At 45.0% G+C, this 24,538-nt stretch overlaps 1 protein-coding gene across 5 annotated transcripts in view; it reads right to left on the bottom strand.

The window, feature by feature from the left end:
- SETBP1 (SET binding protein 1) overlaps positions 1-22,034 on the bottom strand; it is a 351,819-nt gene extending 329,785 nt beyond the window's left edge. For 2 of the 5 annotated variants that reach the window (XM_061613531.1, XM_061613557.1), the window contains exon 1: positions 21,051-21,754. The gene's annotated coding sequence lies outside the window, so the exon portion shown is untranslated. The other 3 variants (XM_061613538.1, XM_061613544.1, XM_061613551.1) reach the window with 3 other exon arrangements.
- Positions 22,035-24,538: the final 2,504 nt, after the last annotated feature.

Genomic DNA, 24,538 nt, shown 5'->3' with positions numbered 1-24,538 from the left:
TCAGTGGATTCTGCTGTGCTTCTGTGAATCATTCTGTGAATCTCACACTGTGACAGCCAGCATGCTGTAGTGGTTAGAGTGTCAGACTAGGACCAGGGTTCAAATCCCCACTCGCCCATGAAGCTCTCTAGGTGAGCTTGGGCCAGTCACTGTTTCTCAGTCTGATGTACCTCACAGGGTTGCTGTGAGGATAAAATCAGGAGGGGGAGAACCATGCTTGTATGCCACCCTGAGCTTTTTGGAAGACAGCTGGGATGTAAATGTAATAAATAAATATTTTGCCTGTTTGGGGAGGTGTTTTGTGGGGGGTTTTGCTCCAGGGCTGTGCAGCTTTAATTCTTTTGGTTTTAAACTGCCTTTTGCAAGTGGTGCAAAATGCAGCAGCGAGACTGCTCACTGGGGCAGGGTATCGCCAACGTGTCACCCCACTGCTGAAAGAATTGTATTGGTTGTACATTAGCTAACGAGCTAAGTTCAAGGTTCTGGTTTTGGGATACAAAAGCCTAAACAGCTTGGGACCAGGATACCTGAAAGACTGTCTTACCCCTTATATACCCAGTTGATCACTGCGCTCTGCAGGTGAGGGCTTCTGCAGCTACCATCTTATTAGGAGGTTCATTCTGCACAATATAGGAAACGGAACTTTAGTGTGGCGGCACCTACCCTGTGGCATTCCCTCCCCTTAAATATTAGACAGGCGCCATCTCTGTTATCTTTTCAATGCCTATCAAAGACCTTCCTCTTTCAATAAGCGTTTTAAGTAGAGACCTTATCCCAGTCTGTGTGTTGGAATTGTTTTTAAGATGTTTTTAAAGCTTTTTTAAAATGATATTTTTAAAGATGTTTTGTTTTAATATAAAGTTTGTTTTTATGATGTTTTGGAGTGTTTTTAGTGGTTTGTTTGCCACCCTGGGCTCCTACTGGGAGGAAGGGTGTAATATAAACTTAATAAATAAATAAATAAATAAATTTGGTTGTTTATTGTGACCTATATTGCTATTTGTATCTTTAATTTTTTATTGAAAGCTGCTTTTAACAAAAGGTGTAATTGCTTCAATAAATAATTAACAAATGAGAAGGGATTAGAAGCAGAAAATAATGTGGTGAATGGCCAGGATGAGAGCAGAGGGAAGGATGAGCCACTGTAACTATTAAATATGGGTTTTATTTATATACCATTATTTATATTTATATTTATAAACTGCACTTTCATAGAAAATATGACACAAAAACGCAATACTACAGTAACAACAGTGAAGATATCAACATGTTCCATATCAATATCAAAGCAGATCAGATAAAAAAATCAATAAAAACTGATTGGTAGAAGCTTTCACATTCCACAGATGAATCTGAACAATATGGTTTTTAAAAGACATCTGTAAGAAAGCAGGGATGGCTTCTGCCAAACTTCTATTGGCAAGAGTTCCACAGGGCAGGGCCTGACACACTAAAGTCTCAGTCCCTGGTAAAGGCTGACTGAACATCTGGGTCATGGAAGACCATCAAAAGTGTAACATCAGAAGATCTCAGTGACTGAGGTAAAGCGTAAGGAATCCGGTGGTCCTTAAGGTAATTTAAATCCAGATGATGCATCTTAAATTACTATCAGTTGTAAACAATATTGCAACAATTCTTGTTAAAGAATAAATGTTTTTCTTTATGTAAGATGTGTCCAATAACTCCTCTCTTGCTCACCTGGCTGTAGAACGTACACTTGAACTAGTGATGAAACCTGAATTCACCCACCAAAAGAAGAATTATCTACCTGGTGAGCTTCAAAGAGGCAGTTTCACCACCTCTAATCCCTATCTTTCCTCAGGTTGAGGCGTGCCAAAGTTGTGGGCAGAAGGAATTAAACCTTTAGGATACGCTGAAGTAATGTAAGATATCTTAAACAGAAACAACCGCACAAGTAAATCAGGAGGCAAAAGGAACTGAGCATTTGCTTGATGGATATCTGATACTTCACCCTTCTTTAGAGGGAAGGCAGGAGCTTTAAGGTCAGAGGAGGAACATTCTCTGAGTGAGGAAACTCCAACTGGTAATGCAAAGGGTTGTTGCAAGATAAGAACATAAGAGAAGCCTGGTGGATCAGGCCAATGCTCCATCTAGTCCCGTGTCCTGTTCTCACAGTCGCCAACCAGTCGCCTATGGGAAGCCCACAAGCAGGACCTGAGTCCCTCCTGTACTCGCCCCTCCTGTAGTTTTCCAGCAATTGCTGTTTGGAAACATACTTTCTCCAACTATGGAGGCAGAGCATAGCCATCATGGCTGGTAGCCACTGATAGCCTTATCCTCCATGAACATGTCGAATGTTCTTTTGAAACCATCTAAGTCGGTGGCCATCACTGCCTGCTGTGGGAGCGAATTCTAAAGATTCTCCCTCTGACTTATGTAGGCACATACCTAATAATGAGTCAGACCATTGGTGCATCTAGCTCAGTACTGTCTACTCTGACTGGAACTGGCTCTCCATGATTTCAGACAGGGGATATTCCCAGCCCTACCTGGAGATGCCAGGGATTAAACCTGGGACCTTCCGCATGCAAAGCATCTTCTCCACCACTGAGCTATGGTCCTTCCTCAAGGATGCAATCTTCCACAAATGCCACAATGAGCGAAAACAGCTGACCAACTCACCATGTAATCAGAGTGAGGAAGTCATCCCATTTGACAAGCCTCTTGACCTTTAGCACACATTAGAAACTGTAGCAGGGTGGGGAAAAACTCACATTGCTTTCAGATGACCAAGCAAATCCGTGGCAGGAAAACATAAAACTTGGTGAGCTGGTTGTCCTTTTGGGCTTAATCCTCCCAAAGATGCTCAGATTGGGCATCTCCAAGATTCCAGCCAGGGTGGCCATGTGTCCTACTTTACAGAGGACAGTCCACTATTTGAAGGGCCAACAGAGGACAGTCTTCTATATGAAGGACTCCTCTATTTGAAGGTCCAAGTTCAGTGTAAAGAAGAACCTGAAGAAAAGAGAGCAACAGGGGCCTTAAAGTTGCCCATCAACATTGAGCACCTTGAGCAGGCACACAGGACACCTAGTTGAGATCTTCCCCACTGCAGTGTCATGTGTTGAGCTTCTATTTAAATAATATGATTTCTGAATTTGAATTACGTTTATAAATTAGTATATTTATTTATTTATTTATTACATTTATATACCGTCCCATAGCCGAAGCTCTCTGGTCGGTTTATATCTAAATTTTATACAAAACTGCATCCTCTTTGAAGGGGATGCATCTTCTCTTTTTTGTCAATGTGTAAGTGGCCAACCTTCTCTCAACAGATGTGCCAAGAAAGACCGACTCATTCAAAGTTGCAAGTCTTCTTTAGACCTATCAATCTATGGCCATTCTCAGATAAGACATCCAAAATCCCAACAAAAGGCTTGAAAAATTCCAATGCCCAGCCAAGGCTTAGAAATTAGAAATATTTTTTTCTCCAACTCTTAAGTAGCACACCCAGAATTCTTGAGGCACGCAAAAAGAATACACATGTGTCACATCTGTCTTCCCAAAGCCGAGGTGTTAACCAGCCTTTCCCAACCAGTGTGTCTCCAGATGTTGTTGGACCACAACTCCCATCAGCCTCAGCCAGCATTGCCAATGGCTGAGGCTGATGGGAGTTGTGGTCCAACAACATCTGGAGGCACACTGGTTGGGAAAGGCTGTGTTAAGCAGTCGATTATGGAATCATATCTGACTCTACAATTAGGTTTGAGATGCCATAATTAGATCAGACAGTTACCTTTCCATGTAAGTAGCTAACAGCATCACAGGAGAAGAGAAGGCCAACTGCAATTAAACAACTGATACCACCATAAATCGCAACGCCCATAAAAGAAACACAGCCTAAGGTTCCAGCATGCCAGAAAAACAATGAGCACCTCATTTGAGAAGGAGTAAGCTGATGTTCAAGTGCAACTTCAGGGACACAAGCATCACAACAGAGTTGTCTCTTTGCACAAAGCCGTATTTCACCCACCACTTTGGGCCTTAAGGGCTTGTGCTATCTATGCTCTCCAGAATGCCAGGAGGAACATGAAAAAGTGGTAGCATAGAAATGCTAAGCAAGAAAATAGCACATTAAGCTGGTTTACATGTAACGCTAAACCAGCCTTCACCAACCTTGTGCCCTCTAGATGTTTTGGACTACAATTCCCATCGGCCCCAGCCATCGCATGAAGAGGAACACCTGATCTATGGAGTGTATGAAGGACCCAGAAGTCTAGTTAAATGCACTGCCCAAAGGTCAGATGCAATGGTGCTCACAATTTCAATCCATGCAAGCACAGCCACAGTGTGCTGCAGAGAGCCTTCAATTTAGAAACACCTACCTGTGGAGCAAATGGCTCCAGATAACTCAAACAAGAAAAAAGTCACGTGCAAAAAAACAGAGAGAGAACCCAAGGATTGGTCTTTCTGAAGATATATGATGTAGTGACTTTGCTAAAACTAAGAAGGATTGGCTTAGTCAGTGGCTGGATAGGAGACATCCCAGGAGCCTATATATGCCTCCTCAAGTTCCGTCACTGAAGAAAAGTGGGATATAAATGTAAAACATCTGCACTGGCCGCCTACCTTCTACCAAGCCAGGTTCAAGGTCCTTGTATTATTTTACAAGGCCTTGAGCAACTTAGGTCCAGTGTATCACAGGGACCGCCTGAAACCCTTATATCCCAACTTGATCTCTGAGATCATCAGCAGAAGTGGTGTTGGTTGTCCCCCAAGTTGGTGAGGCTCATGTGACAGCAACAACAAACTGAGTCTTTAGTGTTATCGCCCCAGGTCTCCAGAATGCTCTGCCAACAGAGATTCAGCAGGCGCCTTCTGTTTTGACTTTTAAACCCCTTTCTTTGCTGTCAGGCTTACCCTTGCATCTAAGATATCTTTTTGTACTGGTTAGTCAATGATTCCGGATTTTAAATTTTTGCATGATTTTTATTATATACATGCATGATGGTTGTAAATCACTTTAAAGATTTTATGAATAGTGGTATACATAAATAAAATTTTGGTTTGGAGGGAAAAGATGACCATTGGTCAGATTCAGATTGGACACAACTCCATACCCCCCTTCCCCCAGCGACCTCTACAGTAGCAACAGACTCAGCTTCCTTTGTCCTCACAGCAGCCTAGCATGGTAGAACGCTACCCATTTCCATTATACATGTGGGGAACTAAACAGAAAATGGGTGACTTCCCTAAGACCATGCACTAGCCCGGTTCACGTGTAATGTTAAACCACAGTTTAGCATTACACGGCCAAGCCGCAGGGAGCCTCGTTCTCATGGGCTCTACCCTCCCCTCTCCTCCTCCTCAAATTCAGCTGCTAGGAAAAGGCTGGAATCTTCTGTTTTAGATTACCACCATTTAGCACTGCATCTAGAGAGGGAAGGATCTGTTAAGTTTTGCTCCTTTCAGTTTCTCACAGTTTCAATCGTAAATTCAGCTCTCCACATTTCTGCAACAATTTGTGGGGTTTTTTTAAAAAAAAATCTTCATGAGAGTTCTTCAGCGTTTTAGTGAGGATTTCTCCTAATAAACTCGTGTTTGTGCTATTTTCACTAATATATTATTTTTATGCACACTTTCCCCCTAATATATGCAAAACAGCAGTTGGGTGGAGAACTACACTGCAAAATTTAAATAAGTGTGAATTTCAAATGAAAACTGTGGTTCAGTTATATTGTTTCGAAAAGTGCAAATTTGATAGATTCAGTTTTCAATGAGAACTGAATCAAATTTTCCCCCATCCCTAATTGCATTCAAGCCCTTGTTTACTAAGCCAGCTTCACACTGTTTGGTATTGGTTTGTTTCAGTAAACCATAGTTAAGACTAACAGCAGTTTAATTGTGTTGGGACACCATGGCCGATTAATCAAAAATGAAAACAAAACCTTCTGGTCTCCTCTTTGCGGCAAGGAAGAGCGGGAAGCACATGTGCCTAGGGCTTGCTGTAGCTCATTCTGGTAATTATTAACTATGGTTGAGTGTTACGTGCAAATGCAGCCAGTGAATTCATGCGTTGGCTGGAACTGAACCTGGGTCACTCAGCTATAAGCCCAACAATCGGGACCACATACAACCTCTGTGGGCTCCTTTACACAACAGAATGTCAAATGATACATATTATACACCCACACTGTATATAAAGTTAAGCAATACAGGTTACACAGCCACTCCTGGAGGTGTAATACTAATCCTTTTAAAACTTGTGCTCACTGTGGAAACATTGGCGGCTGGGGGGGAGAAAGAGATCACTTCCCTGTGCTTCAGACGACATGTGATTATTTTGCAGGAACATCTTCAGCTCTACTGATGAAGTATAAACTGGTAACTTGTGCTTCTCTTCGTGAATAGTTTAATCCAATAATTAAGCCTTGTTATTCATTTATTAGATTAATATCCCACCCTTCCTCCCATTAGGAGCCCAGGATGTCATATGGCTCAATGCAGCCAGGGTGATCTTTGCGTGAACTGCAATCAAGTCTGCATAGTTTTGTGAACCTCCCTTGTACACCCTTAAGCATGCACCCATGTCAACACAGACACAGAAGTTCTTTTAAGCATGTCGCTTGGGGCAAAATGAACCTGAAGTACCACCACTAGTAATAATAGCAGTAGGTGTCACAGTACCAGGAGGAGCAGCCACCAGTGTTGAAAGTAGGTGATACCACTTTACTGCAAGACCCCTAATGGTTTTCCAGTATGCTAAGTTCAGTGATGAAAATGTGCAAATGTTTCTACCCAACAAAAAAAAGCCATAGTTTTTCAAGGAGCCTGAACCTGGCCTTTGTAACTTCCTCGGTTAGTAACATTGTTTGAACTTATTTTGCATGATCCACTGTGATCTTTCCATAATGAATACCTTCATTTATGTCCAACAACTGCAGTTAACAGTTCACAGAGTTATTTTGCTCAGAGAAGCCATATGTAGAAACTGTGACAATTAACCATATTATAATTGAAGGCCTGTGGTATTACGCATGTAGGTTACCAAGGCAAGCCTTTAAAAACCCTTCCTATTATAACTAGGCTAACCAACCTTGAAAGGCAGGCTGGTTTCAATAGAGGGACTGCAGTCTTGGTATATTTATTACAGTCAAGCGAGATTTAACAGAAAGACCAGATATTAATCAGCCATCATCTCATCAAGGGAACTATTACCCCAACCACAATGATTGTTCACACCTCCAAATGTGTGTGTGTGTGTGTTTTGTGGGGGAGAGGTTGTTTCATTAGACAACGATACATCTTGTAAGTGATTGAGCCAAGTAAAGAGTCAAAAATCAAAGAGCAATTATGCATCCCTAAGCACAAGGTCAGAGTTTAGCTGGCCTGAAGGGAGATATCTAGAGGAGAAAGAAAAGCAAGAAGATTACATATGAGCAATTGATCCTACCGAGAGAGCAGAAACGATACTGAAACATGGGATTAGCAAAAAATGTGTAACATAAGCAAACCTTTCGGATAAGTGTGTGGTCATATCCTTGAGAGGTGGGCAGAATATATTTTATAGGCTGCATCTGATAAGTATTGAACTTTGCAATCTAATACTAAGTGATAATTGCTTCCACATGAGCTTGTGCTTCTCGCACCCTGAAGTGAGGTGGGTGGCAATGAAAATTAGGGGGTTTTAAATGGTAGTGCCTTATCTTTGGAATGTCTGCCCCCAGGTCCATCTGCCCACTCCACTCTTGGTTGATTTTCAGCAAGAGACTGAAGGCCCTGATTTATTTATTTTCTTTTTAACTTTGAACAAGTTTTGATGCCATTTTGAACTACCATTCAAAGACTGGTGCTGTTTTGGAACTGCAAATATTTATGGTTTTAATTGATGACATCTTTGGATTGCTCTTATGATTTTTTCAATATGTTAGCCAACTTAGGAATCTACATGATGAGGACACAGGATATAAATAATGCAAGTGAAAAGACTATATAATTCTATATGGTATATTTATAAACACTATAAATAAATCTCAATAGAATGCCTGAATTAGAGTCTGTTTTGCACTGAACAGTGACCATCACACTGGTCTCCTAAGGCTCCATTCTCCAGTAACATTAAATCATCAAGATCTGCCATAATGGCTAATTCCACACTTGAAAGGGGGCGGCAGAGCGAGAGAGATAAGAGACAACTTCAGATAGGGCCAAATATTTTCCATCTCTACGTGCAAAGGGAGGACACATAGAGGTTTTCTTGGCTCAGCTCCTCCCCTAAGGATTTCTGTTTTTAATTAAGAACATAAGAAGAGCCCTGCTGGATCAGGCCAAAGGCCCATCTTGTCCAACACTCTGTTCTTACAGTGGACAATGAAATGGGAAGCCCACAAGCAGATCCCGAGAACAACACAACACCTATTCACCATGTTCCCCAGCCTCCAAGAGGTCTTCTGTATCTTTAAAAGTTGTGCAGGGGGAAGGGAGAATTCCACCTTGTGGTTTTTCCCATTACAGTGTTGCAAGAAAACCTGTACTTGGCTGACTTTCTCTTCTCCTAAAGATACAGGATCGTTCTCAGGCCCTGAGCCTGGCAACCCTACTGCACTTCAAGAAGGCAGGCAAACTGGAACAGGTTCAGAGGAGGGCAACGAGGATGATCAGCCAGCGGTGTCACTAGCTGGAGTGCGGGGGGGTGCGGACCTCCGGTGCGCGCCCTCCCAGGGCATGGACAGGGGTGGCTGGTCTTGCGCGCGTGCGTGTGCACACACTCACCATGCGCTCCAGGCTGGTGGTGGAAGGCCCATCCCGGCTTCACCGCCAGCGAGCGGGTGCCTGCTGTCGGTCTCACCCGCCCGCCTCCAAGGAGGAGTTGGCTGCGCTGACCCGCAGCACTTCTCAGCTCCTTTGCCGGCCAACGGCGCGGGACGGGGCAGCTCTGGGTGTCACCCCCCTCAGGGTGTCACCCGGGTGCGATCCGCACCCTCCACACCCCGGTAGTGACGCCCCTGTGATCAGGGGACTGGAATCAAAGCCCTATGAGAGACTGAAAGAACTGGGCATGTTTAGCCTGGAGAAGAGAAGACTGAGGGGAGATAGGATAGCACTCTTCCAGTACATGAAAGGTTGCCACATAGAGGAGGGCTGGGATCTCTTCTCGATCATCCCAGAGTGCAGGACACAGAATAATTGGCTCAAGTTGCACAAAGCCAGATTTCAACTGGACATCAGGAAAAACTTCCTAACTGTTAGAGCCATACAACAATGGAACCAATTCTCTAGAGAGGTAGTGGGCTCTCCATCACTGAAGGCATTCAAGAGGCAGCTGGACAGCCATCTGTTGGGAATGCTTTGATTTGGATTCCTGCATTGAGCAGGGGTTGGACTTGATGGTCTTATAGGCCCCTTCCAATTCTACTATTCTATGATTCCATGAAGTAAACTGTGTGAAGAACTGCATTCTTTTGTTTGTTTTGAATTAAAACCTTTGAGTCTGAGAAGTTAGATAATAAGATGATGATGAGTCAAACCCAAGGCTGGATGTGAGACAGATCACCAACCCTGAAGTCCCTGAGTGTTTGTCAACTTTCTCCTTACGTAAATATTCCAGCATCAGTTCAGGGATCAAAGTACAGCTGAAAGGAATAATATTGCCTGGAGACGCTTAGAAGTATGTACTCCAAGCCGCAGCCAGTTCCTAGGTGCATTAACTGAAATGGGAAGACACCCACTTGTGTGTGTGTGTGTGTGTGTGTGTGTGTGTGTGTGTGTGTGTGTGTGTGTGAGTGAGTGAGTGAGTGAGTGAGTGAGTGAGTGAGTGAGTGAGTGAGTGTTAGAGAGAGAGAGAGAGAGAGAGAGAGAGAGAGAGAGAGAGAGAGAGAGAGATCTACTCATAAGACTCATCAAATTTCTTGCAATAGAGTTCTGATTTATCCTGATTTAATCCACAGATTACTATCACGGTTTGGGGACAAGCCCACTCTATGCAAATTTTTAAGCCAGAGAAATATGTGCAAAAGGAAAATAATAAAAGTTAAATTTAAATATTGGACCAAGAGGACCTGAATTCTTCAACTTGTATAAATTTCACAAATTAAGCTCATTTGCATATGCTTATTTTGCATAACATATTTTACTTCTGGTAGTCATAAGCTGGACAAATAAAAGGCACTGAGGGGCTTTACCTCTTACTAGATCACATCCACACCATACATTTAAAGCACTTTTAAAGCACGTCTTCTCCTAAAGAATCATGAGAACTGTACTTTACCCGCCACAGAGCTAAAATTCCCAGCATCCTTAACAAACTACAGTTCCTAGGAGTCTTTGGGGGATGCAATGTGCTTTAAATGTATGGTGTGGATGTGACCCCTAATTAGGATTGCCTTATTCCAGTTCCACAAATCCAAGCAGGTGAATTTACATATCATGCTAATCATTTGCTAATTATGCAAATTAAGCATATTAAAGGTTGCATTGTCCAGTTGCTTTGTTTTTGTGCCTAGTAATTACCACCAAAACCTGGGGGAGGATTTGAGGAATTTTTTTTAAAAAAAATAACCTACATTTTCAGTCTTAAATGCCTAGGCCCTAGACTCTAGTTTCCAACACTATGGAATATTTATTTATTAAGAGGATTTATATCCTGTCCTTCCACTGTTAAAAACAGAGCTCAGGGCAGCTTACAAACATAATAAAAACAATAAAAATACACAATCAATGTAAAAACATAATAAAAAAAAACCAAAATAGAGGCAAACATAAAACAAGTCAATGCAGTAGTATAAAAATCCAGCATAAAACAAAAAGCCAGCAAAGCATCAATTAAAAGCAATATTGTGACCGAGACCTGTATCAACGATTAGGAAATGCAAAATGAACACACCACTACAAGTTGTAATGCAGAGAGAAATCAAGATTTCAATATTATCAGTTAAGTCAATAATCTTATCTAAAAAAAATAGCGCCTGAGCATGTGAGAAGTTTTTTAGTACACTGATTCTCACATGCCAGATCAGGGAGAGGGGAAACACAGCCTTCTATGATAAAGGATGGAACTTAATAGGGAGACTCGAGTGCTGGCACCTCTTTGAGTGCTGGAGCTGTTCCATTCCTATTGGTCTTAAAGGGGGAAAAGGTTACACACACATACACTGCATTGACTATATGCAGTCTCTCTGTGTGTATGTATATATATACATGCATGCACGCACGCACGCACTCACACACACACACACACACCTATCCCTGGGGAGGAAAGGAAGTAGGGTGATCCTTTTTGGGGAGGTGCCTGCCAGTCATTTTGAAGAAGGATACGTCTTAAAAATACTTTTTAGCCTTTTCTGAATTGCTGAACAGAAGCTCTGCCAGGCAATGGGTGAGTGAGGCTGCATTCCAACCCAACTTTACTTGGGAGTAAGCACAATTCAGGGTAGGGGCAGGGCTGAAAAATGCAAATACTAATACTGCAGCTTTTTCTACAGGGAGGCTTGATTTTATATCTTGTATTTGTTCAAGGGTGGGAGGGTTTGGTGGATTCAAACCCCTTTATTCCGTCCTCCACGGTGGCAGGCAGACCTTCCCATTGCATACACCACTTAAGGTACATACCTTAAGACACAGAGGAAACTGAGATGAAAGATGCTTCTCCTTCCTGACTCAACCAGAAAGTCTAAGGACAAGGGTTGGAGCTGTGTGTGTTGATCAAATGAGCATGTGCAATTTTCTAAACTGCCTAGATTCTGCATATGCAGCAGGTAGGCAGACTAAAATTCCTGATTTTCCCAAGACAGCTGTGGTGTCCCTCATTGGCCAAGAACAATGGAAGGCTGATTTCTCACAAAATGGGCAGAAAACTGCTTCCACATTTTGCCTGTATCTATGGATCCACATGTTGGTGTTTGCGGATATTTGCGTGTGTTCAGCGCAGTTACAGTTGAGAGTAAGGCTAAAGACTGGGAATCCACAAGGGCTAAAGACTGGGAATCCGGGCCATCTAATGGGCTAAGCAGGCACCGGGTAGCATGGCCAGAATTGGCTAACCGGGCCAAATGGCAATCTTACCCTTGGAAATCTTGCCCGGTCCATTTGGGGCTTCTGACATTACATCAGACATTTGTCTTTCCAGTCTATCATCACAGCCATAGTATATTATTTTTGCATTATTGTTACCCACCACCCTGGGGCCTTAAGGTAAAGTTTGGGTAAGAAATATTGTATCTCCAGGTTGCAGCCTTGGAAGCCTCACTTGTACTTGTGTATGTTTTTAAATGAAAACTGAGATTCTCCAGCCACTGAAACCTACATCCACTATCAAATTCCGCCCTTGTGAAATTGCCAAGCATCCACAGCCCTGCCTAAGGTCCAAATTGAAATTGTTACCCACCAGCCCCTTCTCCCATTTCTCTATACCTTGGCAACCTGAAATGCCTCATCAATTAAATTATCTGTTTCTATATTACTAGCTATTTATAGAGTATGTTCAAATGCTTTCATATTGTTAGGATCCATTACTACTACTAGAGTGCCTATGCTAACCAGGCCTTGTATGCAAACCAAATTAAAAGACAGAGGCCTGCCCTCAGGGAGACTTATTAAATCTAAGAAAGTTGATACCCAAGGCAAGGGTATCTAGCGGAAAGTTTACGGATTTTGCCTCCAACCAAGATGGCTCATCAGTATTCCCATTCTAGGTTTAAAGTGTTGCTACTTTTTTCACTGGCCTTGTTTCCCGGCCTTTGGGAGCACCCTAAAGGCCAAACTAGACTCAATGACCTCAGCTGTTTTGTTAGGGCCCGATCTGCGCTCTAAAGCACCATTATACCACTTTTAAACAGTCATGACTTCTCCCAAAGAATCCTGGGAAAAGCAGTTTGTTAAGGGTACAGTAGGGGCCCACTTTTTGGCGTTCCGCTAATACGGCGGTTTTCAATTAGAGTAAGGCCCCACTCACTTATGGCGTTTGTCAGGCATCGGGCACCATTTTATTGACGGAGTTCCGCTTTTCGGCGGGTTTCACTTTTAGCCAAGGGTCGGGAACGTACCCCGCCGTATGAGTGGGGCTCTACTGTACTGGGAATTGTTAGGAGATGCCTATCCCCCTCACACAACTACATTTCCCAGAGTGGATGAAGAATCAATCCTTCTTCTGAGGGGACTCTGAGCACTGTAGCTCTGTGAGTGGAATAGGTGTCTCCTTACAACTCTCAGCACCCTTAACAAACTACAGTTCTCAGGATTGTTTAGGGGAGGCGATGACTGTTTAAAGTGGTCTAAGAGTGCATTAAATGTATTGTGCCCACGGGGCCTAAACATTCATGTGGAATGGAGGTGTGGGCATATCCTAATCCCCCTCCCACCTTAGCACCCCGTAGTCAGCTGCCCAAATCCTGGCTCCCATACCAGACATTATCACGGCTGCATAAAAAGACCCTCACCATGAGGGTCGTCCCTTGTGAGGTTAAAATTACACACGCATGCATGCACGCACGCACACACCTGCTTTATATGAACGGGACAGATTTTCGATTAAGCATATATGTCTTGTTCAACCGACACACCGCGAAGCTGTTCCTGCCAATTATCTTCTCCACAACAGGAAAAGCCTCACCTGTGTCAGGTGGCTGCCAAAAACCCAAGAGCAAAGACCAGTAACAAAGTGGCAGAGCAGGCCCTGCCCATCAAGGCCTCTTACAGGAGTGCTTTTTACCAGCTGTGGCTGGTTCCTGGAGCACAACAGCCTGACCCCAGTGATCCAGGCACTAATGACCTCAAAACTTGATTACATATCGCACTTTAGGTGGGGCTACCTTTGGATCTGGTCCGGCGGCTTCAGCTAGTGCAAGACTGCTCACAGGAGCAGAATACTGGCCACATGTCACAGCACTGCTGAAAGAGCTGCAATGGCTGCCAATTTGCTGGCGGGCAAGGTTCAAGGTACTTGTGTTAATTCACAAAGCCCTAAACAACTTGGGCCCAAAGTATCTTCAGGACTGTCTGATTCATGATGCTCCACCTTGATCACTGAGTTCTGCTCATGAGGCACTTCAGGGTTTACCTTCACCAGGAACTGAGCATTCAGTGTGACAGGCCCTGCCCTGTGGAACTGCCTACCACTAGATGTTTGGCAGAAACCAGCACTCTTTCCTTTCAGACATCTTTTGAAACCTATTATTTAGATAGGCCTTTGTAATTTGACTTTTCTTTTCAACCAATCTGTTTGCACTGATCTATGTTTTTAATGATGTTTCTATGGTTGTTTGTAATGATTTTATCCTTCTGCGTTGTACTCCACCCCCACCCCCCTTTGATATCCTCATGAAAGTGCGGATTATAAATGCGGAAATAAATAAAACCAAGTAAGAGAGGAGTAATACTGCATACAGTTCTGGTCTCTGCACTTCAAGAAGGATGCAGACAAACTGGTTCAGAGGAGGGCAACAAGGATGATCAGGGGACTAGAAACAAAGCCCTATGAGGAGAGGCTGAAAGAACTGTGCATATTTAGCCTGGAGAAGACTGAGGGGAGATATGATAGCACTCTTCAAGTACATGAAAGGTCGTCACACAGAGGAGGGCCGGGATCTCTTCTCAATTATCCCAGAGTGCAGGACACGGAATAATGGGCTCAAGTTGCACAAAGACAGATTTCGACTGGACATCAGGAAAAACTTCCTAACTGTTAGAGCCATACGACAATGGAACCAATTACCTAGAGAGGTAGTGGGCTCTCCGACACTAGAGGCATTCAAGAGGCTGCTGGACAGCCATCTGTCGGGAATGCTTTGATTTGGATTCCTACATTGCACAGGGGGTTGGACTTGATGGCCTTATAGGCCCCTTCCAACTCTACTATTCTGTGATTCTATGAACCATTGTGGAGGGCTGTTTCAGGCCGGCCTTGTCTCCTCCAGATGTTTTGGAGCATGATGGCTGCCAAGGTTGATGGGAGTCATAGTCCAAAACATCGGGAGGTCACCAGGTTGGCGAAGCGTATTCTAGGATGTAGTGGAGGAGGGTCTAATGGGGCCCAGCCTGCACTGGCGCCAGTTTATGTATTTATTCAATTTTTTCTACCTCATCCTCCTCCATTCTGGAGCCTAGGGCGGTTAAAACCACAAGATCAATGAATCAACCGTACAAAGGAGAAAATCATCATTTTAAAAAAACAACAGTAAAACAATGATAAAAACCTATAGGCCACACTCTGGAAAAAAAATACGTATCATGATCCACACGCGTGAAGAAAGAGAAAGGTCTCACATACTGTAGGAAGCCACCTTGGTCCATCCAGCTCAATATTGCCTACACTGTGTGGCAGCAGCTCCCCCAGGTTTCAGATTGGGGTCTCTCCCAGCCTTACCTGGAGATGCTGGGGATTGAACCCTGGACCTTCTGCATGCAAAGCAGATGCTCTACCAAAGGGCCATGGCCCTTCCTTCAACCTGCATTTGAAAATGTCAGACCAGATGCCAGTTACCCCCACCCTTCACTGCAGGGCTCTTTAAGCTGCAAAGAGTCGGTTCCCTTTGCAGGTTGGATTACCTGCCACCACCAGATACATTTCAGAGAAAGGCAAGTGGTGGCCCAGGAAGCGGGGGGGGGCTGCTGGGCCAAGCTAAATGCAAGCTAAGTCCAAAGTTCATATGGAGTTCATAATTATCTGGTCAGTTCCAAGCCCAGTTACTTCTGATGGTGGCCAGCTGCCCAGTTCTGCCAACCCCAAATACCGTCCTTGCTTCTCATATGCCAAGAGAGTCCCCCACCCCCGGACCTGCCAGCCTAAACATCTTTGTCATCCCCTTCCCCCTACAGAGGGCATCACTTGCTCGCCCTGAAGACGGTTCAGTTTAGGAAAAGGGCCACAGCTCAGTGGCAAAGCATGCAGAAAATCTCAAGTTCAATCCCTAGTTATCTGCAGCTAGGGGTAGGAATGTCCTCCATCTGAAACCCTGGAGAGATGGTGCGAGTTGCTGTGTAGCAGACAATAACTGAGCTAGATGAACCAACGGCCTGACTCAGTGTAGGGCACCTTTCTGTGTTCCCTAATGGAATGTGGAAGAAATGCTGCAAGCCACACCGAGGGCTTCAGATATCACTGGGCCTTATCTCCAACATCCCTGTCCTACCTTTGCAAATTTTAAGAAAAGGGCTCTATCTACTGATCAAAGAGACAGTTTTCAGGTCCTGCAGCATTCCAGCTTCACACTTAAACCCAGGGCAAGGCTTGCACTCCTGAAGTCTACAGCATTTTAAATCACCCCTGAGAGACCTGGTGCACTCCGTGTGGCCATGCGGAAGTCATCACTGCTTTGCTCTCAACTTCCCCATCTGTGCAATTGGGATAAAGACAATATGCTACACAGGATGGTTCCAATGACTGGTTCAGTTATTCCCCTCCCCAACAGATACTGCCAAATATCCAACAGGTAAAGTTTTCCCACTTCACTGCCCTGCCATGCCAGAAGCTTTTCTTACTGAACTTTGGTTCCAGCTGTTAAAGGCACTGGAGCCCCACTCGAAGAAGGTGGAAAATGTGAGTCTTCATGAACAAATTTTTAAATAATGTCCAAAACTGGAGCGCAACACAATGTAAAGGATTCAAAAATAAACCGGGGGGGGGGGAGAGGAACTTTGCATAATCAGATGATTATGAAAATCAGAAAAACAATGCCACAGGTCTGTTTGTTGTTGTTATATGCCTTCAAATCGATTATGATTTATGGCAACCCTATGAATCAACGACCTCCAATAACATCTGTTATAAACCACCCTGTTCAGATCTCGTAAGTTCAGGTCTATGGCTTCCTTTATGGAAGCAATCCACCTCTTGTTTGGCCTTCCTCTTTTTCTACTCCCTTCTGTTTTTCCCAGCATTACTGTCTTTTCTAGTGAATCATTTCTCATTATATGTCCAAAGTATGATACAATCACATAAGCATAGAGCGTTGGCAAGGAAACTTATAGGAAATTCAGATAACTGAAACAGTTTGGAAAATGGAGACTTTTCTCCCTACCATCCTTCAAGGGTTTTGTTTAAGAATATAAAAATCCTTCTCCTGATTGAAGTCCCAGGCACTGGGTTATATTTGAACTTCTTCAGCAAGCTGATTCTAGCTCCAAAGCTTGCCAATCTCTTTGCTTCAGATTGGCAGGAGTGGCTTTAAACATATATATATATATCTCGACAGAACTGTTTTGCCACTGGGGTTCCCAATACTGAATGCACCATCAGGTTGGCCAGAACTGCAAGCTGCTTGTCCCTGTGCAAAATCCTCCTGTCAATATGGAAGGGATCAAGTTACTTTTCACCCACACACACACACACTCGCCAGCAAGAAGATGAACAGGATCAACATTCTGCTCGCCTGGAACATCATTCTGAACTCCACAGATGTACATATAAGGCAATGGCACTGTTGGTGCCTCCACCCCTGAGCAGGGCTGGCCAGCAGAGCTCACTTGCTCCACTGCCTTGCCCGTGCTGCCGGGCTGTTTAAGTCTTACAGTTAATGAAACACCTCTGCTTTCAATATACAACAGAAGGAAGAGGGGAAGGGAGAGGAAAAAACATGGCCTGCATATGCTTTCTCTCTCTTGCAGTCATGTTCCACCTACTTCAGGCAGACCACCAATGTGCCTTTGCTACTATAAGTCAGAGAAAGAACAACCAAAATCAGCTCTCAACTAATTTTCAGAACTCTTTCCTAGAGAACTCTCGTCCTGCCAATTTTGGGATACTCTCAACATCCTCCTTTTCTCTGGGCCAGTACAGTGCTACCCTCACGGGAAAGGCACCCAGGAGTGGGGAGGTTACATCAGAATAACTCCAGGAAGTTTGTGCAAGAACAGAGCATCACTAGGAGGAACAGGGAGATCTGTCAGGCCCAGTACGCTTCCTGCTAAATCTACATGGATTCTACTCCCCCCAAATCAATGGGGTTTGTTTCCTGGTTTGAATTAATCTGTACATAGCTTTCTAAGGGAAACAACAGACCTCAAACTGGCCCTCTGCTTCCCCCCCCCTTCTCTTGGACAATGGAGTCCAGTTCCTTTGAAAATGGACTGCCTTCAAGTTGATCCCGACTTACAGGGTCTTCATGGTAAGCGGTATTCAGAGGGGGTTTACCATTGCCTCCCTCTGAGGCCAGTCCTCCACAGCTGGCTAGGGCCTGCTCAGCTGGCCACAGCTGCACAAGCCAGCACCTTCCTTGCCTGCAACTGCCAGCTGGGGGGCAACTGGGCTCCTTGGGACTATGCCGCTTGCCCATGGCTGCACAGATGGCAAGGCACATAACCCCTGAGCCACTCACTGTGGGGGTGATCTTTAGCTGGCCCTTGACGCTCAGGAGACAAGAGCGGGGATTTGAACTCACAGACTCTGGACTCCCAGCCAGGCTCCTTTAAAACACCATAAATAAATGCAGAGAGAGAGAGTTGCACTTCACTGCCACTGCAGTTTCTCCTTGAAGCACTAAGGAGCCAGGCATGGAATAAGAGATGCACTTCCGATGCTCCATGCGCTGAAGGTATCACAGAAACCAACACAGAGGAACTGGCATAAGAGGAGGCACCTTTTCAAGGCTGTGCACGTCTGGATTCTCTCAACCCTCCCTGCCACCCCCAGCTCCTCCCAGACCCCACCCATTTCTCCTACAAACCAAGACCCTCACTTTCCATTCGCCAGAGCAACCCATTCAAGAAAAGCCCCATCCCTTGCAGCACAGACAGGATTTGCCTACAAAAGCTGCTTGCTTGCTCTCCCCATTTGCTTTTGTCTGGAGCGGGGAGTACTGCATTTGGCAGGGGGTGTGGAGGGAGAGGGCACGGGCAGGAGAGGACGGTTGTTGTCTTCCCGCTGGGGAGGTCTAGGTGCTCTCAGACTGGCTAAGTTGCTGTTTATGAACAAAACGTGTGCAGACACACACACAAAAGCCAGTTCAACACAGCAGAAGAATCCTTGCCTACAGCAAGGTCCAATACCAGATTTCCTAAACCACAATTTCAGAGGACGGCAGAGAGAGACACTGTCACAGGGAGATTCAGTGTTTCGCAATGTTCAGAGGAGAGAAAAACCCCTTCAAAATGACACCTCTTTTGCAGAACCCAAGAGAACAGCAGAAACAAAACAAAAAAAAAACCTCTAAAAAATTGCTTCTTCTTTCTCACCTTCTGGACACAACATATCCTGTACATGTTTATATGATGCGCCCCCATACACATCCCTCATGCTGTATTGCAAAGAAGCAATCTCTCCACACACACACACACACAAGTGCCAGATTCATACTTGACAGCAAACCACATTTCTTGCTATTGGGAGATTTTAAGACTGCCTTTGAAAATAAAATAAAATCGGCATGCTGTTGCTGTATTTTAGAAGAATGCGGGGAGAAACAGGAAAACCAAGATCATCTCCTGCCCTAGCTCTCCATGTGTTACAGGGCTCTTTCACTTTCTTAATTTCTTTAACCTTCGGCATTTTGTTATCCTCTCTTGCAAAAAAAGATCTAGCTTTGAAAGGAAAGCAGGGAAGAGCATGCTTTTGCAGGACCCAGAAGCTTAAGGGAAGGAAGACACTGTGGGTCGGGTGCATGTTGTTTTTTAAACCAAGGCAGGGGATGGTAGCTAAAGGGTAATCCTGGATTTATTAGTAGCAGATCTATTAACCAGGTTGACTCTGACACAAGCTGGGTGGGAGCAAGGAGAAGGGGGAGTTGCAGAAAGAATAACCCTGCATTGTTAATTATCCAGCCCCTATGCTACATGGACAAGCGTGCACGCACACACCCCCATTAGTATGTTGCCGCAAGCTGTAGTACTTGCCCTTTTGCCAATGTCAAAATAAACCCCGGACAGCCTCTCAATAGGCTGGGCTGGAGGGCTTTTTTTCCATTTTCCATTATTTTATTTTGCAAAGAGCAAACACAATGCTAAGCAGAAACTGTGGCTGTATGTGCAATATTCCAAAATACTGACACATGCTCTTTTAAGTATTTTTTTAAAGCAGCATTTGCCATCTCATTCTCCTCAGCAGCTAACACACACACACAAACCACTTTCCCAGTGCGAAGCTTCTTTTACTCTCACAGATCCACGCTTGAAGCTGCAACGGAGAAGGAAATGCCATTTTGTCACCGGCTTCACACACCTCAGACACACCGAATCTGCCACCCCCTCCACTATACACATACGCATCAGCAAAACCCTATCAGCAGACTAAAAGGAGGGAAGGTGGATCGCGAAGACGGAATTCAACATCCCAATTCTATTTATTCTGGAATAATTAGCCCTGTTGCTCCCTTTTGCAGCCCGATCCTGTTTAATATTCACTGGGAAGTACGCTTACTCGCGAGCAAAGGTCTCTGAAGCCGATCCGGCGCTCGTTTCCTGGTTTTCAATGGCGCTTACTCCCAAGTAAATCTGCAACACCACTGCAGCTTTTACAGCCGCGGATTCCTCGGAAGGTTTACTCTGCAGGGAAGTCCCGCCGCGCATGGAATGACAACCCCGCAGCAAGAGCTAGACCACGTTTACTCGGAAGTAAACCGACTGGAGCGGGGTCTACTCCCAAGGAAGTGTCCGCAGCATGGCAGCTGTGCAGCGGCAGCCCGATCCCGGGGCAGCGGCCGGGGGGGGCGTGTTACTCCCGTCCCAAGTGAAAGCGTGGTTAGGGAAAAGCAACCAGCTCCGCAGGCTTGCCTGGGAGTAAGCCCCATTGAGTTACTTCCGAGGAAACCCGCCTAGAATACGGGCGCGCAAAAACCTTGTGCAAACTCCTCCCAGCACCCGAACCGCTCACGATCCTCCCCTTCTTAAGCACATCATCAAACCCCACAACGGATCAACAATCTACAAGGTGCCGAGGTGGATACAAATCGACTCCTTTCCAGCAACCACGCGTAAAGGAGCGGAAATCCCTTTTCCCGCCCCTCCAAAACACGGAGCTCAACTTTTGGACCGTTCCGGCGTTCACCAGCCTTCCGAGCCCCCCCAAAAGCGCCATCCCACCCGCCCCCTTTCTATCCCACCCCATCCTGCCAAGGGTGGCCCCGCTTCGACCGGGAGAGCAGAGCGCAGCGCTCACTCACCCATTCTGTCCGTGCCAAGCCAAGCGCAGCGGCTCCGGGGCTTCCAAGTCCGCCGCCGCCCGACGCGGGTCTGCCTCCTTTGCCGCCTCCTCGACGGGGATCGCAACGAAGCGGACCGCGATGCGGGTCTCGGGGAGGGCTGTGTGAAGTGGGGGTGGGGGAAGGGGCGAGCTTCGATCCCTCCTGCGAGAGTCCGCCTAAGGTGTTGTTGCTCGTTCGGCGGCCGCTTCTGCTCGCCGATTTTGGTGCAGAGGAGCCATGGCGTGCTGGGAACTGTCAGATGCGGGGGGGCGGTCGGTGGGCGGGCGGGAGAGGGGAGACGGAGGGGCGGGCTCGAGGTGGCGAGGAGGAGGAGGGAGGGGGCCGAGGAAAAGCAAAGGCAGGCGATGCACACGATCGAGGTGGAAACTGATTTCCTTTTTTTTCTCCTCTCTGTCTCCTTTTCCCAGAGAGGTGAAAAAAATGGCGCCTCTCAAATAATAGTAATTTTAAAAAGGAAAGAAAGCACGCGTGCAAAAAGAAAAAAGAGAGGGGGGTGTGAGGAAGGCGAGGGGAGAGGAGAAACGAAAATTGCTGCCGGCAATTCTTTCTAAAAAGAGGGGAGGGGAGGGAGAAGAGGAGGAGGAGGAGAAAGAGCGGGGAGGGGAGGGGGGAGAGGGAGGGAAAGGAAATTTGAAAAGCAAATAATAATAATAATAATAATCAGCGCACCCTGGCTGAAGAATCCCCGTTGACGCAAGCGGAGCTGCCGTTTTCCTTTCCTCCCCACCCCCCCGGGGGTGTCGGTTGACTTGCTGGGTCTGCAGGGAGAGCAAATCCGGGGGCGCGAGAGGGATCCCCAGACTGCGCCCGGCGGCTCCCGCTTGCCGATCACGGGCGACCTGGCTCCCTTCCGTCTTGGGGATCCCCGCAGGGGTGGAGAAAGGCTTCTGCCGATCAGAACCGGAGAGGAGCCGCCGACACTGCCGCCGCCTCCTCGGTGCGTTGCAGCTGCCGCCGCCGGTAGCTTCTGCGAGGCTCTTGTTTGCTCCATAGCGCCCCCCTCCGTCGCTTTCTCCTCCCTTCCAGCGCCCCCAGTGGCCAAGCACAAAAAAGGGGGTATTGTTATTGTTGTTATTAATATTATTATTATTATTACTAGTAGCAATATATAATGGGTTGAGTTTCCCCCCCTCAATTTGCAAATGGTATCAGTTCTTTTAAACACTGGGAAGTATCTAAAAAAGACAAGTCCGTGGGCTCAAGACCCAACCTCACTGAGGCTGCAATGCAATACATACTTACCTGGGAGTAAGTCCCATTGAACCCAATAGAGCTTACTTCTGAGTAGACATGTATTGGATTGGACATGTATCCTAGCCTTTCAGGGTATAAATCCTACCAGGGTAGCTTGCAAGTCAAGATGGAAGGATCTGTCAGATTTGGTGCTCTCTGTTTCTCTTTTTCTAGTCTTAAATTCGGTTCTCCACATTCCTGCAGCAATCTGCGACTTTGATCCTCTTGGAAATTCTTTAGCATTTTGCTGCAGATTTCTCCTAATAAATACGTTTTTGTATGCAGTTTTGACTAATGAATAAATGTTGGCAAGCAATTTATTCAGATTTTTGTATGAATACATTCATTTTGTGCACACATTCCCCTAATACATGCATTTTTGTAAACATTGCTTGGTTGGAGAACTGCATCACAAAATTTGGATAAGTTCAAATTTCAAAGGATGGATGTGTTTCAGTTATATTGTTTCAAAAGGGGCAAATTTAATAAATTTACCTTTAAGTACAAGCTGAATAGAATTTCTCCTCCATCCCAACTTACAAGTAATATTCCATTACACATATTGAAATACAGTAAAAAAAATTCTGCATCAAAAACACATCAGGATCCTTCCCACATGACAGTTGATGGTAGGTCAGAGGACTGGCACCAGAGGGTGGCCAGGTTGTGCCCTGGCTAAGGGCCCCTGTAGTCCAGAGGTGCCCATAAAAGCCTCTCCTTAGGGTGGGAGGGTGATGCTCCCATTCTGTGATCTGTAGCAGTGTCGGGTCCTGCAACCTGATACATGCTGCAAATGTACATTAAAAATAATGTTGTGAAAATAAGATACAGAAATGCATTATATTAAGGAAAGTTGTAAAACGTATTGCTGTTATGTGCCTTCAGGTTGATTACAACTTATGGTGACCCTATGACTCAGTAACCTCGAATAGCATCTGTTATACACCACCCTGTTCAGTTTTAAGTTCAGGTCTGTGGCTTGCTTTATGGAATCAATACATCTCTTGTTTGGCCTTCCTCTTTTTCTGTTTTTCCCAGCATTACTGTGTTTGCTAGTGAATCATATCTTCTCATGATGAGTCTAAAGTATGATAACCTCAGTTTCATCATTTTAGCCTCTAGTGATAGTTCTGATTTAATTTGTTCTAACACCCAATTATTGGTGTTTTTCGCTGTCCATGGTATGCAGATATCTCTCCTCCAACACCAAATTCAAATGAGTTGATTTTTCTGTTATCCGCTTCTTTCACTGTCCAACTTTCACATCCATGCATAGAGATTGGGAATACCATGGTCTGAATGATCCTGACTTTGGTGTTCAGTGATATATCTTTGCATTTGAGGATCTTTTCTAGTTTCCATAGCTGCCCTCGCCATTCCTGTTGTTGTTGTTATGTGCCTTCCGGTCGATTACGACTTATGGTAACCCTATGAATCAGTGACCTCCAAGAGCATCTGTCATGAACTACCCTGTTCAGAGCGTGTAAGTTCAGGTCTGTGGCTTCCTTTATGGAATCAATCCATCTCTTGTTTGGCCTTCCTCTTTTTCTTCTCCCTTCTGTTTTTCCCAGCATTATGGTCTTTTCTAGTGAATCATGTCTTCTCATGATGTGTCCAAAATATGATAACCTCAGTTTCATCATTTTAGCTTCTAGTGACAGTTCTGGTTTAATTTGTTGTAACACCCAATTATTTGTCTTTTTGCAGTCCATGGTATCCGCATAACACCACATTTCAAATGAGTTGATCTTTCTCTTATCCACTTTTTTAACTGTCCAACTTTCACATCCAAGGAGATTTAGAAACAATAGTTTTAAACACAGTACAAAAATAGTTTTAAGAAGAGTACCAAACACAAAAATAACTGAAGATAAGTTTAAAAGCAATACAAAATTAACAGCAAATGCAGAGACTTTTTTTCTCCAGGTGGAAAAACTTGTTGAAACAAAAATGTCTTCAGGGTTTTCCCCCCCCAGAAAGTGCAGATAATGGGCACCTGTTGTATCTTGACAGAAATGCTGTTCCACAGATCAGGGGCAGCCACACAGAAAGCCCTGCTCTGAGTCACTGTGGAATGGACTTCTAATATTTTGGGGAAACTCTCCTGCAGAATGCAGTGACCTACTGTATATATAAGGAATAAGGCCGTCTCACAAGAAACCTGGTCCTGAGCTGTACAGGGCCTTATATGTTAGTATAATTAGTGCTAAATG

Source organism: Rhineura floridana, chromosome 1, assembly GCF_030035675.1.
Source record: "Rhineura floridana isolate rRhiFlo1 chromosome 1, rRhiFlo1.hap2, whole genome shotgun sequence".
NCBI classification, from domain to species: Eukaryota; Metazoa; Chordata; class Lepidosauria; order Squamata; family Rhineuridae; genus Rhineura; species Rhineura floridana.
This window is presented reverse-complemented; position numbering and strand designations above follow the sequence as displayed.